Source organism: Nyctereutes procyonoides, unplaced genomic scaffold (assembly GCF_905146905.1).
Source record: "Nyctereutes procyonoides isolate TBG_1078 unplaced genomic scaffold, NYPRO_anot_genome, whole genome shotgun sequence".
Classification (NCBI taxonomy): Eukaryota; Metazoa; Chordata; class Mammalia; order Carnivora; family Canidae; genus Nyctereutes; species Nyctereutes procyonoides.
In genome coordinates this window covers 30,411,216-30,424,629 of record NW_026575024.1, presented here as the reverse complement: position 1 = coordinate 30,424,629, position 13,414 = coordinate 30,411,216, and the positions used below count along the sequence as shown (strand labels likewise).

The 13,414-nt window shown below is 37.5% G+C and overlaps 1 protein-coding gene across 5 annotated transcripts in view; it reads left to right on the top strand.

The window, feature by feature from the left end:
* Positions 1-13,414, top strand: part of RNF24 (ring finger protein 24) — an 82,082-nt gene that overhangs the window by 45,414 nt on the left and 23,254 nt on the right. The window lies entirely within an intron of this gene.

Sequence of the window (13,414 nt, the reverse complement as noted above, 5' to 3'; positions counted from 1 at the left end):
AGGCAGATGCTCAACCGCTGAGCCACCCAGGTGTCCCTTCATGATGTCTTTTCAAGGAAGGTGTTACATCATTGTTAGCTAAAATCATTAGGGATCAGAAAACAATGTCCAAGAAATGATCTAAGCCTTTGAACAGGTTCTCGTGGTCTCTTAAAATTTTAAGCTCTTTTGGTCAGGTGTTCAGGTGATTGATTTTCTATATAAAACATTAAATATTCTACATGAGCCACCCAGGTGTCCCTTCATGATGTCTTTTCAAGGAAGGTGTTGCATCATTGTTAGCTAAAATCATTAGGGATCAGAAAACAATGTCCAAGACATGATCTAAGCCTTTGAACAGGTTCTCGTGGTCTCTTAAAATTTTAAGCTCTTTTGGTCAAGTGTTCAGGTGATTGATTTTCTATATAAAACATTAAATATTCTACATGACACATGTACAGAAAATTGATAAAGGATAGAACCTCACTTGAAGGAGTAATAGATTTGGCCAGTAAAGATTCACAGTTGACTTACTCATAATTGTTTAAGCAAACATCTTCCTCTTTTTGAGTTAAAACTCAAAAAGAAAAATTGGGTCTAATTTTCAAAGCAAAAACTCAGACTATAAAAATTCATATTGTATTGATTGTACTGTATTGTTGAAAGTTTTATGAGTAAAAAATAGAAAGCTGGGTTTTATTAAACAACTGTACCTCTAACAATTTTTGGTGTTCACACAGTATGTGATTATGGTTAAGATAAATACCATCATCACATATCTTTTAGCAATAATTAATTGTTGCCACCAGTGACCACTCAGTGATGGACAAATTTAAATGAATTTAGTGTGTATTTCTGATATTCTGACAAGTGAATGTATGTTCTTCATAGAAAGTGAATCTTTTCTGAAGCTCTCACAAACTGTAATCATTTCTTTCTCACAGGTATGCTGGCTGGTTATGATTTTTAGGTCTCAGAGTAATAAACTTAACTTTAATATAATTATAGGATTTTAATAAGGAAAAGCTTTTTTAAAAATCTATTTCTAGAAATTTCTTTTTTCTAACATTTCTTTAATAGTAGTTTGATAGGGACCTGGGTAGCTCAGTCTGTTAAACGTCTGCCTTCAGCTCAGATCATGATCCTAGGGTCCTGGAATCAAGCCCCACATCTGGCTCCCTGCTCAGTGGGAAGTCTGCTTCTCTCTCTCTCTCTCTCTCTCTCTCTCTCTCTCTGATTCTCCCCTGGCTTGTGCACGTGCACGCGCTCTCTATCTCTCGCTTACTCTCTCAACTAAATAAATAAAATCATGTAAAAAAAAGTTTGATAGGGGTGCCTGGGTAGCTCAGTCAGTTAAGCATCTGCCTTTGGCTCAGGTCATGGTCCCAGGGTCCTGGGATCAAGTCCTGCACCAGGCTCCCTACTCAGCAGGAGAACTTGCTTCTCCCTCTCCCTCTGCTGCTCCCCCTGCTTGTCCACTCTCTCTCTCTCTCAAATAAATACATAAAATCTTTAAAAAACAAAACAAAGAGGTTGCGGAGAAAAGGGAACCCTCTTACACTGTTGGTGGGAATGTAAACTGGTGCAGCCACTCTGGAAAACTATGTGGAGGTTCCTCAAAGTGTTAAAAATAGACCTGCCCTACGACCCAGCAATTGCACTGTTGGGAATTTACCCCAAAGATACAGATGCAATGAAACGCCGGGACACCTGCACCCCAATGTTTATAGCAGCAATGTCCACAATAGCCAAGCTATGGAAGGAGCCTCGGTGTCCATTGAAAGATGAATGGATAAAGAAGATGTGGTTTATGTATACAATGGAATATTACTCAGCCATTAGAAATGACAAATACCCACCATTTGCTTCAACATGGATGGAACTGGAGGGTATTATGCTGAGTGAAGTAAGTCAATCGGAGAAGGACAAACATTATATGTTCTCATTCATTTGGGGAATATAAATAATAGTGAAAGGGAATATAAGGGAAGGGAGAAGAAATGTGTGGGAAATATCAGAAAGGGAGACAGAACAAAAAGACTCCTAACTCTGGGAAACGAACTAGGGGTGGTGGAAGGGGAGGAGGGTGGGGGTGGGGGTGAATGGGTGACGGGCACTGAGGGGGGCACTTGATGGGATGGGCACTGGGTGTTATTCTGTATGTTGGTAAATTGAACACCAATAAAAAATAAATTTATTGGGGGATCTCTGGGTGGCGCAGTGGTTTAGCGCCTGCCTTTGGCCCAGGGCGCGATCCTGGAGAGCTGGGATCGAATCCCACGTCGGGCTCCTGGTGCATGGAGCATGCTTCTCCCTCTGCCTGTGTCTCTGCCTCTCTCTCTCTCTCTCTCTGACTATCATAAATAAATAAAAATTAAAAAAATAAAAAATTAAAAAATTTATTAAAAAACAAAACAAAACAAAACAAAAAGTTCGATAAATGCTATGTAAATATTCAGCATTTTTTAAAAATTAGGGAATTAGCCATAGCAAAAATAGGACCTCACAGCCTTAAAATATTTTCTGTGAGGAAGAAAGCAGAGGACTGCTGATTCTTTTTGTTCCTTTTCTCAGACCTATTAAATTTTTTGGTAATTGCCCTACAAATAGTGGTTTTTTAAGAAATCTGTGAATTTAATATTTGAAACCAAATTATATTTTAAAAGAAGATAAAAATCACAAAAATGTAACAATATTTTTAAAGATTCATTAAAGAAAGTGTTTTATTTTTTTAATTATTTATTTATTTATTCATGATAGACATGGGGTGGGGCAGAGACACAGGCAGAGGGAGAAGTAGGCTCCATCTCAGGAGCCCGACGAGGGACCTGATCCCAGGACCCCAGGATTACTACTGGGCCAAAGGCAGGTGCTAAACTGCTGAACCATCCAGGGATCCCCAAAAAAGGGTTTTATATATATAAAATATTCTAAACTAGCTCATAATATAGTTTTTATTACTATGTCAAAGATTTAATTAAGCCTTTAATCTTCTTGTTTTAAGAAAAACACTAATATACCTATTGTGATTCTGAGTAAATTTTTTAAGAAATCAGTTGTGAAACACCATTTTACTTCATTGTATTCCTTTTAATAATCAGGCAAATAGGTAAAGAGAAAGGAAAAATTGATAACATTTGTTTTCATACATTATCAGTATACTTCTTTTCATCCTTTCTGTATGCTTTATTATTTAGCTAACAGAGCAAGTAAATAGGGATCTGCAACACCAAAATAAAATTGTCTTGCCTTATCAGAGAAACAAGTCATGGTCAAACATTTCTAAACTTCATTTACAAGTCAGTGGTACCATTTTGAAAATTAAATCATGATGTAAGGAACTTTTCCTTTCTGATGATCCCAATTTGTTAACTTTTAACCTTTCCTATGTTAAATTTGGATTTAACAAGTCATTTGCAATTAATTTGGAAATTCATAAATTCAGCTCCTTTAAAATGATCCTAGCCCATTTTTTAACATAACTTAAGCTCTCTAGCACCTTTCCAAGGGGGGCTCTTCTGTTCTTAGGCAGAGATCCCTCTTGACACACCAGATTCATCAGAACCTTAGGAGGAACACAGGAATTAGGTCTGAACAAGACACCCACCACCAACCACAATCTTACACAATACTGTATAATAGAACCTGCTGCCTATGATAGGGTTATGAATAGATCACTACGAAAACACAAAAGGAGGGCATCTTAACTTCCTAGCAATGATACTATTTTATACTGAATCATGTAATAGTCTGTTATCTATTTCTCTGCCCCAGTAAATATTTGTCTATTCTGTTTACTGTATCCCAAACAGTGCAGTGCCTTTGGTACTTAATAAATGTCTGTTGGGTAAATCAAAGAATGGTGTCCCTAGTAGGAAGTTATTAGATATGCATAAAAGTAAAAAAAAAATCAAGAAACAACACAAGAAAGGTATTTAGAAACATGGAAAGAAACATCAAAATAGTGAACTAAAAGAGATAGGGCAGGGCAGCCCGGGTGGCGCAGCGGTTTGGCGCCGCCTGCAGCCTGGGGTGTGATCCTGGAGACCCAGGATCGAGTCCCACATCGGGCTTCCTGCGTGGAGCCTGCTTCTCCCTCTGCCTGTGTCTCTGCCTCTCTCTGTGTCTATGAATAAATAAATAAAATCTTTAAAAATAAATAAATAAATAAATAAACAAATAAATAAACAAACAAACAAATAAATAATAAAAAAGAGATAGGGCAGGGACACCTGGGTGGCTCAGTTGGTTAAGCATCTGCCTTTCACTGGGGTCATGATTCCAGGGTCCTGGGATTGAGCCCTGCATCGGGCTCCCTGCTCAGCAAGGAGTCTGCTTCTCCCTCTCCCTCTGCCCCTCGTACTTGCTTGTGTTCTCTCTCTCTCTCAAATAAATAAATAAAATATTAAAAAATAAATAAATAAAAGAAAGGGTAGAGGGCTGATTTTTTTGTTACTAATTTTGTAGAACTATATATGACTTTGAAATTTGTGCATATGAAAATTTGTGCATATGTAATTTTGATAAAAATATAAACTAAAATTAGAGGAAGGCTATGAGTTACCTAATAGAAATTATAAGGTCTTGAATCAAGATAATGACAATAGAGCTAGAGAGAGTGTTATGGATGGTTGTAATATTTGGGAGGTGAAAATGAACAGAATTTGGTGACCAGATTTTTTTTTTTAAGATTTATTTATTCATTCATTCAGAGAGAGCGAGAGAGAGGCAGAGACACAGGCAGAGGGAGAAGCAGGCTCCATGCAGGAAGCCCGATGTGGGACTCAATCCCGGGTCTCCAGGATCAAACCCTGGGCTGCAGGCGGAGCCAAACTGCTGCGCCACCGGGGCTGCCCTGGTGACCAGATTTTAATGATGGACAGGAAAAGATGTGCTTAGAATTTTTCCTGGGCTTCTGGTTTAGGGAGCTGGGTAGCAGTCTAGAGATAGAAAATGGATAGGAAAGTTTGGGGTGGAAAGATGATAAATTCCATTTTAGATATGAGAGGACTGAGTTTTCTGTGTAACAGTCAAAATATTTAGTATACAGTTGGATAAATAGGTCTTAAGCTTATAAGAAGTCTGGTCTGGAGATAGGGGGTCATGTAATGAGGTTGAGGTTGAGGTCAGGAGAGTCCTAGAGAGAATGTGTATAGTGAAATAAAATGGCTCCAGGACAGAATCCTAGGGAAACGTGGATATTTAAGAGGAGCCCAAAGAAGAGACTCAGAGGGAACAGCAGAAGATAGGAAGAAAATCATGAAACAGGTACCCCACAAGTAGGGTTTCAGTGTATTGAATCAGTTATGTCAACTGCTCCCAGGGATGTCCAGTAAGAGAAGAATTGAAAAGTTCCCATTACATTTGATAATTAGGTTTGCATCTATAATTTTAGTTAGAAAAGTTTCAGTAGCATGGATATAGGGGTGATGAAAGGTGGGCTGTAATGGGGCAAAGCCTGACCAGCAGGTGAAAATGGATACAAGAAATATGACCTCCTCTCTGAGGAATCTTGGCTGAGAAAAGATGAGGTTGGGTAGGGTAGGGGTGTGGTATGTTGTAGAATCAAGGGAGTATTTTGTTCTTTGTTTTAAGAGATTTGGGCATATTTGTAAATAGATACAATATTAAGGAGAATGAGCTAGTTGTGGAGGATTTGTGAGAAGGAATGAACCATGGAGGTGAGAAGAGACCCACATAAAAGTTATAGTGGTATTAGGTCTAAGCAGGAGAGTACCTTCTTAAGACAGAGATGAAAATAATTGTAGTAGACAATATATGTGTACAGGTCTTCCTCAGCTTATGATGGGATTACATCCCAATAAACTCGTGATAAATTGAGAATATCATAAGTCAAAAATGCTTTTAGTATATCTAACCTACTGAATACTATAACTTAGCCTAGCCTACCTTAAACATGCTCAGAACACTTAAGGTAGCTTACAATTAGGCAAAATCATCTAACACAAAGCCTTTTTTATAATAAAGTGTTGAATATCTCATGTAATTTATTGAATACTGTACTGAAAGGGAAAACTGAAAAAGGTTGTATATGCACAGAATGGTTGTAAACAAATGGCTTGTTTACCCTCATGATTGTGTGGCTGACTGGGAACTGCGGCTGCTACCACTGCCCAGCATCCCAAGAGAGCATCAGACAGCATATTGCTAACCTGGAAAAAGATCAAAATTCTAAGTAAGGTTTTTACGGAATACATACAACTTTTGTACCATCTAAAAGTTGAAAAATGCTAAGTCAAACCATATTAAGTCAAGGACTTGGAAGTATGTGGGGCTGGGAGCCAGAGCTTGCATATCTGATAGACTCTTTCCTTCACTCTAAAGTAGTTGAAAATGTCATGGAAGGAGGTGGTAGGATAAAGCTTGAAGACAGTGGCAAGTGTTTGAATGACTACTACATGGAAGCCTGAGATACTGAGTGTGAATAGGTGGAATCAGAGGACAATGTGGAGAGTCTAAGCTGAGAGTGATGACCACAGATTTATTGTGGCCATAACCTACATGGTTTTATCATTTTCACCAGCATTCAGCATTGTTAATCACACCCTCTTAGATACTTCTTTAGAAATTGATATTTATTCAGCACTTACTGTGCTTTAGACCCTGTGCTCTGCATTGCAGTTGAACCAGGTAATTTTATTATCTTTATTTTACAGAAGTTAAATAATTATCTTACAATCACACACATAAAAGTTGGTTAAAGCTGAAACTCAGACCAATTTGGGTCTGACCCCAGAGCATGTGCTCTTAACCTTAAAAAATTATTTTTATCAGGCTTCATTTCAAAATAACCATTTCAGAATTTCATAATCACTCTTACAAGACAGATTTGCATATTGGGGGTATTCTAAAACTGGTTTCTTTGTTTTAATTTTGAACCTGGAGTTTTTTAGTGAAGACAGCACCTATTTTGCTCTTCTTTTAAATACTGTATAATAAACTACATAAGAAAAAAATATTATTCCCCATTCTCTCCTCCTTCACCAAATAAGTCACAACCTCCATTATTAGTATGTTCCCTGGAAGGAATAGCAAAAAGATAGGTGTTAGATGCATAGCAAATAAAACATAAATATTAGGTAATTAATGGGACTTGGAGTAAAGGAATGATCAGAATGGTGAAGTTAATTTAAGTAGGATTTCCTAGAAGGGATAAATTATAAACTATGGATTAAAGAAAAAGGTGAGCACAAATTGGCCCATGCTGTGACTAGAAGTAATGATGCTTTGGAAAAATATGTAGATCCAATTAAAAGAGTCAAATAAGCAAAATAAATACAGATCAAGCCTCATTTTAATGAACTCTGATGGGATTCATCTTATTCCTTCACATAAAAATGTACTGCATGCTTTTCTTGGAAAATAAGCAGACCAAAAAAAAAAAAAAAAAAGCAGTAAGGCTTATAGATGATTTGAACTACATGATTAATAAATTTGACCTAATTAAGAGAAATTTTAGTTTTAAAATTATATATTACACAGGGGCACCTGGGTGGCTCAGTAGTTGAGTGTCTGCCTTTGGCTTAGATTGTGATCCCAGGGTCCTGGGATCGAGTTCCACATCAGGCTCCCGGTGGGAGTATCTGCCTGTATCTCTGCCTCTGTCTGTGTGTCTCTCATGAATAAATGAATACAATCTTTTTAAAAATTATATATTACACAAAGACTGAAAACCAATTACATGTTTTCCTTTAATAGAGCTGTAAAAAAACAATTAAATCCAAAGGAAAGTAGAGGAAGAAAATTAAAAAACAAAGTACAGAAATCAGTGGACTAGAAAACAAATGTATAATAAAATCATTGAAGCCAAAAGCTGATTCTTTGGAAAGATTAACAAAATTAATGAATCTCCAGAAAGATTGTTCAGGAAAAAGAGGAGAAAAAACCTAAATTACTAGTATCAGAAATAAGGGGCCCCTGGCTGGCTCAGTCAGTAAAGTGTGTGACTCTTGATCTCAGAGTTGTGAGTTCAGTCCCTTCATAGAAAATAGCGATTACTTACAAATAAAATCTTTAGGGGATCCCTGGGTGACTCAGCGGTTTGGCGCCTGCCTTTGGCCCAGGACATGATCCCGGGGTCCCAGGATCAGGTCCCACGTCAGGCTTCCTGCATGGAGCCTGCTTCTCCCTCTGCCTATGTCTCTGCCTCTGTCTCTGTCTCTCTCTCTCCCTCTCTCTCTCTGTCTCATGAATAAACAAATAAAACCTTTAAAAAATAATAAAATAAAATCTTTAAAAAAGTAAATGAAAAAGAGGACTGTATACAAAGCCTACAGATATTATAAGATCAAAATGGATATTATGAACAACTTTATGCCAATAATTTTGAATTTTTGGTTGAATTGGACTTTTTCCTAGAAAGAATATAATACATCAAACTGACACAAGAAATAGCATTTATGAAAACCAACAACTAACATCTTACTCAATGGTGAAAGACTGAAAGCTTTCCCCGTAAGAGCAGTAATAAGACAAAGATGGCTGTTTTCACCACTGCTATTCAGCATTGTATTAGGAGTTCTGGCTAGAGTAGTTAGGCAAGAAAAAGAAATAGAAGACCTATAATTGGAAAGAAGGAAGCGAAACTATCTCTTTTTGTAGATAACATGATTCTATTTAGTATTCCAAATCCCATAGAACCCACACGCCAAAAAAACTAGACCTAACATATTAAATAAGCAAACTTTCACAGTACAAAATCAACACACAAAAATCAGTTGTGTTTCTATACACCAGCATGAATGATCTGAAAAGAAAATAACAAACCAATCTTGAAATGGGCAAAGGACATGAAGAGAAATCTCACAGAGGAAGACATAGACATGGCCAACATGCACATGAGAAAATGCTCTGCATCACTTGCCATCAGGGAAATACAAATCAAAACCACAATGAGATACCACCTCACAGTGAGAATGGGGAAAATTAACAAGGCAGGAAACAACAAATGTTGGAGAGGATGCGGAGAAAAGGGAACACTCTTACACTGTTGGTGGGAATGTGAACTGGTGCAGCCACTCTGGAAAACTGTGTGGAGGTTCCTCAAAGAGTTAAAAATAGACCTGCCCTATGACCCAGCAATTGCACTGTTAGGGATTTACCCCAAAGATTCAGATGCAATGAAACGCCGGGACACCTGCACCCCGATGTTTCTAGCAGCCATGTCCACAATAGCCAAACTGTGGAAGGAGCCTCAGTGTCCATCGAAAGATGAATGGATAAAGAAGATGTGGTTTATGTATACAATGGAATATTACTCAGCCATTAGAAACGACAAATACCCACCATTTGCTTCAACGTGGATGGAACTGGAGGGTATTATGCTGAGTGAAGTAAGTCAATCGGAGAAAGACAAACAGTGTATGTTCTCATTCATTTGGGGAATATGAATAATAGTGAAAGGGAATATAAGGGAAGGGAGAAGAAATGTGTGGGAAATATCAGAAAGGGACACAGAACATAAAGACTCCTAATTCTGGGAAACGAACTAGGGGTGGTGGAAGGGGAGGAGGGCGGGGGGTGGGGGTGAATGGGTGACAGGCACTGAGGGGGACACTTGACGGGATGGGCACTGGGTGTTATTCTGTATGTTGGTAAATTGAACACCAATAAAAATTAATTTATTAAAAAAAAAGAAAAGAAACAATCCCATTTACAATAGCATCCAAAAGAATAAAATTCCTAGGAATAAAATTAACCAAGGAAGAACAAGACTTGTACATTGAAAACTACAAAACACTGTTGAAAAAAATTAAAGACTTAAATAAATAGAAAAGTGTTCTATATGTTCATGGATTAGAAAACTTAATATTATTAAGATGGCAATACTTCTCTAGGCAACCTACAGATCCAGTATACTTCCTCTCAAAATTCCAGTAGCCTTTTATGTGGAAATAGAACTGACCCTCAATCGGTTTGGAACTGCAGTGGCCCCTGAATAGCCAAAACAGTATTGAAAAAGAGAAAAGAGGAAGACGCTTTTCAATTTCAAAATTTACTACAAAGTTATAGTGATCAAAACATTATGGTACTGGCATAAGAATAGACATTTAAAAAAAATGAAATGGATTTGAGAGTCCAGAAATAAACCCAAACAGCTATGGCAAATTAACTTTTGTCATGGGGAAAGAATAGTCTCTTTAACAAATGATGGGACAACTGAGTAATACATGCAAAAGAATGAAGCTGAACTCCTACCTCACATCCTATATAAAAATCAACTCAGGGACGCCTGGGTGGCTCAGCCGTTGAGCGTCTGCCTTCAGCTCAGGATGTGATCCTGGAGGCCCGGGATCGAGTCCCACATCAGTCTCCCTGCAGGGAGCCTGCTTCTCCCTCTGCCTGTGTCTCTGCCTCTCTCTCTCTCATGAATAAATAAATAAAATCTTTTTAAAAAAATCAACTCAAAAATAGATCAACGACCTAAATATTAGAACTAAAACTATAAAACTCTTGGAAGAGAATAGGTAAGTCCTGGAGCACCTGGGTGGCTCAGTGGTTGAGCATCTGCCTTTGGCTCAGGTCGTGATCCCAGGGTCCTGGGATGGAGCCCTTCATCATGCTCCTTGAGGAAGCCTACTTCTCCCCTCTGCCTATGTCTCTGCCTCTCTTTGTGTGTCTCTCATGAATAAATAAATTAAATCTTTAAAAAAAGAAAACAGGTAAGTCCTAATGACCTCAGAATGGCAATGACTTAGATTTGACATCAAAAGCACAAGCAACAAAAGAAAAATAGATAAGATTTACAAATATTAAAAACATTCATGCATCAAATAATGTTATCAAGAAAGTAAAAATGAAGGGAGCACCTGGGTGGTTCAGTCGTGTCTGACTCTTGATTTCAGCTCAGGTCATGAATTCAGGGTCATGAGATTGAGCCCCATATCGACTCTGCTCAGCATGGAGTCTACTTGAGATTCTCTTCTTCCTCTGCCCCAATTCTAGCACATTCTCTCTCTCAAATCTTTAATTAAAAAAAAAAAAAAGAAAAGTAAAAAGATAATCGGCAGAAGAGAAAAATATTTCCAATTCATATGTCTTTTTTAAATATTTTATTTATTTATTTATTTATTTATTTATTTATTTATTTATTTATTTGACAGAGAGTGAGCACAAACAAGGGAGCAAGAGAGGGAGAAGCAGGTACCCCACTAAGCAGGAAGCCCAGTGTGGGGCTTGATCCCAGGGTCCTGGAATCATGAATGGAAGGCAGACACTTAATTGACTGAGCCACTCAGGCGCCCCTCCAATTCATATATCTGATAAGACTTTAATAAGCAATATATTTTTTGAAAATTTTTACAATTCGTCAACAAAAAGACAACTGAATTTTTAAAAAGACAAAGGACTTAAATAAATAACTATTTCCCCCAAAGAAGATATACGAATAGCCAACAAGTACATAGAAAGATCAACATCCTTGGTCATTAAGGAAATGCAAATTAAAACCATTACGAGATAACCACTTCACAACTTCCAGGATGTTGTAATCAGAAATATGGAAAATTATAAGTGTTCTTCATAGAAATTGTGTAGAGAGAAATTAAAGAAGATCTTATAAATAGAGGAATATATTATGTTCATAGGTTGGAAACTGTCTTCCAAAGATGTCAGTTCTTCCATAGCTGATCTATAAATTCTATATACAACCTAAGTTAATAATCCCAACAGATTTTTTTGTGGAGACTGACTACCTCATGAAATTTATATGGAAGTGCAGAGGATCAAGAATAGCCAATACAGTAGTTAAGAGCAGAGCGTGACTTACACTACCAGACCCAAGACTTGTTTCAAAGCCCTACTACTTAAAACAGAATGCTATTCACCTAGGACCCAGGACTTGGTTTCCAAATACTATTCTCCAATAAAAGGAGCCAAGATTCTTTCGAAGAAGTAGTTTTCCACAACTGGGGCACGGAAAATACAAAATGAGCCTGGAACACCTTTTGGTACCAGTAACCAAAGACATGCATGGAAACAGATGAGGGCATGTTGAAAGGACACAGGAGTCAACCTGATGGAGCTTCTAAAGGCCAAACCTAGATCAGTTTGAGCAATAAAACAAATATGACCATATTGAATTATAACCCATAGACTAAAACAAATACAGGGATTAATACTGATAAAAATAAATGAGGAAGAAAGGACATCTCTTCTACACAGAAGAATTCCAATGAATGCACAAGGGATTAGGAAACTGTAAAACCACCACCATGCAAACACTACAGTTCTTGTTACAAGTAATATGGGTGCTAAAATCAGTGGGCAAAAGATTGAGCAAAAAAAAAAAAAGGATATTTGCATAGTTTCAGCATCTCCCCGCAAGATACTGATCTGTCACAAAGAGAAAAATAGTAACTTTTTTACAGTGGAGAGACCCAATAGACACCTGCATAACCAAAATGATCATGGTTAGTGTGTCAAAATCTTGAAAGTTAAGGGAAAACTAAAGAATTGTCAGATGATTGGAGGAAGCTAAAGATACATAAATATATGAAAGGATCTTGGATTGGATAATAAAATAGGAAAAGGACATTAATGGGAAAACAAACTGGTGAAATTCAAATGAAGTCTGTTTAATATTATGACAGTGTTAATGATATATCCGTATTAATTTCCTGGTTTTGATCATTGTACAATAGTTGTGTAAGATGTGAACATTGGTAAAGCTGGGAGGAAAATATAGATGAATTCTATTTTTTTGCAGCTTTTCTTTAAGTTCAAAATTATTTCAGAATAAAAGTTAAGAGAAAAATTAATGTGGCAATGATACCAGGTGCATTCATTTCCCAGGGCTGCTGTAACTAAGTACCACAAAACCAAGTGGCTTAAAAATAACTTTCATGTCACAGTTCTGGAGTCTAGAAATTTGAAATCAAGGTGTCAACAGGCCTTGCTCCCCCGCTCCTCACCTCTTCCTAGTTTTTAGTAGTTACCAGAAACCTTTGATGTTCTTTGACTGGTACCTTTATAATTTTAGTTTGTCTCTGTCTTTACCTGGCCTTCTTCTCTGTGTCTCTGTGTGTTTTCTCCTCTTCTTCTAAAGGCACCAGTTGTATTTGATTTAGGGTCTCCCCTAACCCCAGTAAGACCTCATTTTAACTACTCTACAAAGACTCTATTTCCTTTGAAAAAAAATTTTTTGTTTATTCATGAGAGACACAGAGAGAGGCAGAGACATAGGCAGAAGGAGAAGCAGGCTCCCCATGGGGAGCCTGATGCAGGACTCGATTCCAGAACCCTGGGATCATGATCTGAGCCAAAGGCAGATGCTCAACCACTGAGGCTCTAGCAGACATGAATTTTTGACACTATTCAACTCAGTATACAAGAATAGGCAAATAGACCGATGGAACAGAATAGAAACTTTAGAAACAGGCCCACATATTGGATCTGATTTACAACAGATGTACCA